The sequence below is a fragment of the Elephantulus edwardii genome, unplaced genomic scaffold, assembly GCF_000299155.1.
Source record: "Elephantulus edwardii isolate Elephantulus edwardi_28Jun2011 unplaced genomic scaffold, EleEdw1.0 scaffold00120, whole genome shotgun sequence".
Taxonomy (NCBI): domain Eukaryota; kingdom Metazoa; phylum Chordata; class Mammalia; order Macroscelidea; family Macroscelididae; genus Elephantulus; species Elephantulus edwardii.
Window position 1 is genome coordinate 1,689,158 of NW_006399870.1, and position 4,852 is coordinate 1,694,009.

The window sequence follows — 4,852 nt, forward strand, 5'->3', positions numbered from 1 at the left end:
TTAATTATTGTCAAGGTCTCTGATGCATGGCAAGTAATTAAGAAGATCATGACTGTAACACCTAATAATATGTCAATATTTATGCATTCCATTTCTTTCTTAACAATGTCTAGTTTTCCTAGATTCATGCTTCTCACATTCCATGTTCCAATTATTAGTTTCTGATTACAACTGTTTCTCCTTTGTGTTTCCAAATTTGAAGGCTCAGCCTCAGTTGCAGTATCTATTGGTCTACTATAAGTGTCTTCCACAATACATAGGGTTTTCGAAGGCCTGTTATATTTCGGAAGTGGATGGCTAATCCTTCTTCCTAGTCTGTCTTAATTTGGATATTTAGTTTTAGAACAATATCTGACAGACAAGCATTTTACTAAGCAGATGAAAGACATTTCCCATACAGAAATTACAAATACATTCACTGTCCCCACAACCCAAGCATGTCTGTCTTGTCCTTTTTCCTGCTACATCACCATTCCTTGCATTCTTTCCTACCTGGTCAAGCTACCCCTTACCCTCCCCCTCCAGCCACCCTTTGATGTGATCTCTTAGTCCAAAAGTCACTTCTGTGATGTCTTGCACCACACACTGCGTCTGCTCTCTCACACTGTTGCCTGTCTCATGTTTAGGAGAATGTAAGTCCAAATCCCATGTACCAGCTTCAGGGAAAGATTTTTGCCTGATTCAATACTGAAAAAAGGTCCTTGCCACGGACCTTCTGCTAAAGTTTTGTAACTTAGTGTCTCTGTTTACACTGTTGTCACAATATGATAATTTAAAAGGTCTGGGTGGGTTTCTTCTAGAACTCATACGGTGACGGTAGGACAACCTGCTTTGGGAAGGTAGAGAGGGACAGCAAAGGAGAATATCATCACCAACCAAGTGGATTGACACAGAGACTGCCCTGATGGGCTCTAGTGTGTCAGGAAGTGTGAGGATGGCACAGGATAGGATAGAGTTCAGATCTATTATTCATAGGGTCACTATAAGTACTACTCAACTTGACGGCATCTAACAGTAACAACAACAACATATATAATATACATTCTTTCTTATATTTTTTTTCATTTCCATTAATTCATTGTTACACACTTTCCTCCCTGCCCACCCAGTTCACTTTTCTTTTTGATAAGTTAAAAAAAAAATCCTTCATTATTATACAATCCCCTCTCCCCCAGTCCACTCCACTATGTAGGTTTCATTCTGGGCTCTTGTCATGACAATAATGCCTAATCATATATTCCTCCTAAACAGTACTCTCTCTCTTCTGTTTCAATGCAGTATATATTATTTATCCCCTCTTAAGTGGGGAAACACCAGCTTTTTTAACAAATGGTGTTGGCAAAATTGGAAAACTATCTGCAGAAAACTCAAGCAAGATCCACACCTCACTCCGTACACAAAAACCAACTCAAGGTGGATCAAGGATCTAGGACTAAAACCGAGGACTGTAAACTTCATTAGAGAAAAGCTTGGCAAAACTTTAGAAGCCCTAACCCACAACATAAAGAGTTTTCCAAGGATCCTGAAAAACCTACAACCAGGAGAGGATAAAATAGACGAATAGGACCTTCTAAGAAAAAAATTCCCTTTGCACATCCAAAAACTTCTCCAATAGGGTAAAAAGGGAAGCCACAGACTGGGAAAAAATATTTGGTAATGACATATCTGATAAGGGACTTATATCTAAAGTATATAAAATACTCGAGCACCACAACAAGATAAAGGTAAATAACCCAATTGAAAAATGGGCACAGGTTACGAACAGACACGTCACCAAAGAAGAAATTCAGATGGCGAACAAACACATGAAGAAATGTTCAAAATCCCAAATTTAAGAGAGATACAGATCAAAACAACTATGAGATATCATCTCCCCCTCCCTCCAGCAAAATGTAACAGAGCAGCAAACAACAAATGTTGGCGAGGTTGTGGAGAAACTGGAGCCCTTATTCACTGTTGGTGGGAGTGTAAAATGGTGCAACCACTATGGAAGGCAGTATGGCGCTTTCTCAAAAAGTTGGAAACAGAAGTACCATTTGACCCAGCATTTCCGCTACTGGGAATATACCCTAAAGAAACCAGAACTGCTACCCAAGCAGATATGTGCTCACCCATGTTTATTGTGACTTTGTTTACGACAGCAAAGAGTTGGAAACAACCCACGTGACCATCAACAAATGAATGGATAGAGAAGCTGAGGTCTATTCACATAATGGTGAATGCACACTGTGCTGTACTGAAAAACAAGGAACTCATGAAATATTATGCAAAAATGGGTGACTCTGGAGGACATTATGCTGAGTGAAATATCTCAGTTACAAAAGGACAAATACTGCATCGTGCCACTGTTGTAAAGCGGGACTGACATTGGAGTTGGGAGAAAACTAAGAAGGGATAAATAACATTCTTGTATTCTTACAGAAGTGGAACAACAGAATGTTTTCTTTATATGACGAACTTATTTCATCTAAATTGTGTCTTTCAGATCTGTATAATATGCTTTGTGGACTCGTCTTTGCTCTTTATGGTCACATAGTATACCATTGTTCATTAACCCTATGCATTTTGTTTGCTTGTTTATTTATTCACCCACTGAACAGTACATAGGGTTTTTCCAATTTTTTACTATTGTGAATAATGTTGCAATGAACATAGGTATTGAAATATCTCTTCATGTGATTCCTATTATGTTCCAGAGTATAAACCCTGGGGTGGATTACTGAATCATAAGGTATTTCTGTTTTTTGAGGAAGAGCCATACCATTTTCCATAGCACTTGTACCGTTTTCTCCAGCATAGTAGATCATATGATCATCTGAGTCAAAATGTCCTATGCCAGTCCATCTCATTTCACCAATACCTAGTATGTCTATATTTATGTGTTCCATTTCTTTCTTAACAATATCCAGTTTACCTACATTCATAGTTCTCACATTCCATGTTCCAATCACTAGTTTCTGCTTACAACTGTTCCTCCTCCTTTGTGTTTCTATACTTGAGGGCTCAGCCTCAGTTGCCATATCTGCAGTCTAAGTATGCTCTATTCTACATAGAGTTTTCAAAGGCCTATTATATTTCTCTCATATGTTGTTTTATGAAATTCTTCTGTGTCTGCCAGTTCCTTTTCATACAGTGACTCAGTATATTCTTTCCATCTTCATTTAATACTTCCTGGATCATTTAATATTCTGCCTAAAGCATCCTTGATTATAGCAGCTAGAGGTTTGATTTTGTTCTTCAGTTCCTTGAACTTAAGAAATGCTGAGCGAGTTCAGCCCTTTTGATTTTCTGACTTCAACTCCTTGCCTATTTCATTGTAATATTTTGCTTTGTCATCCCGTGCTGCCTTTTGAAATCTTCTATTCAGCTCTTTAGTATCTTGAATTCTTCCTTGTGCTTTGGCTTCTCTTCGCTCCAGTGCAATATTTAGAGTCTCTTCTGACATCCATTTTGGTCTTTTCTTCCTCTTTTGTTTTTGCAATGACTGTTTGCACTCTTTCTGGATGATACCCTTGATATCCTCCCACAGCTCATCTAGTCTTCACTCATTAGTGTTCAAGTCCTCCAACCTGTTCCTGAGATGGTTGTGAAATTCAGGTGGCATAGACTCAAAGTCATGTTTTGGTCCCCGTGGGTTCAGTTTAATTTTCCTCAGCTTCAGCTTGAACTTGCATATGAGTAGTTGGTGGTCTGTTCCACAATCAACTCCTGGCCTAGTTTTCACAGCTGATATTGAGCTTCTCCAGCACTTGCTGCAGATGGTCAAGGACTGCAGCCTTCAATATGGATTGAGGCTCAATGTCAAGAAGACAAAGATTATCACCACTGGACCAATTGGCAGCATCAGGATGGATGGTGAAGAGATTGAGATTGTTCACAGCTTTAGTTTGCTTGGCACTAGCAGCCAGGAAATTAAAAGGCGCATTGCCATGGGAACGTCTGCTGTTAGGGACCTCTCCAAAGTACTGAAGAGCAATGGTGTCTCTCTGGAGACTAAGGTATGTCTGATACAGATCATGGTCTTTGCATTCACTTGTTATGCATCAGAGAATTGGACGATGACCAAGGAGGATAGAAGGAGAATTGATGCCTTTGAGCTGTGGTGCTGGAGAAGAGTATTGAGAATATCATGGACTGCTAGGAAAACAAACAAATTCATCCTGAAGAGGGTTAAACCAGGCGGCTCTTTGGAGGCAAGGATTCTGAGGCTTTGTCTGACATACTTTGGACATGTTGTAAGGAGGGATCGGTCCTTGGAGAGGGACATCATGCTTGGTAGGGTGGAGGGACAGCGCAGGAGGGGAAGGTCCTCTATGAGGTGGATTGATTCAGTGACTGGAGTAATTGGGATGGGTGTATCAGAGACAGTGTGATTGGCACAGGACAGAACAATGTTAAGGGTTATTGTACATAGGGTCTCTATGAGTCGCAAGCGACTCGACGGCACCTAACAACAACAATTATGTTTTGGAAGTGAATGGTCAATCCTTCAGGAAAGTTTGTCTTAATTTGAATGCTCAGATTCAGAATAGTATCTGAGTCCCCACCAAAGCGAACCAAAGTTTAATTTGATTTGGGTCTTCCACAACTTTAAATATATGTTGTTTATTGTATGTCAATGATACCTTAATAAAGTTGTTAGAATACTCATCCATCATTGCTGTGAACATAAACTGATACAGTCATTGTGGAACTGAAAATATAACTACCATCTCATAGCTGGTCCTTCGTTGAGTTTTCAGAGACTGTAAATTTCATGAGAGTAGATTGCCCACCTTTCTCCCTCAGAGTGGCTGGCTGGTGGATTTGAACTGCATTACATTGGGTTTGTGGTGCAACTCCTTACTGCTAG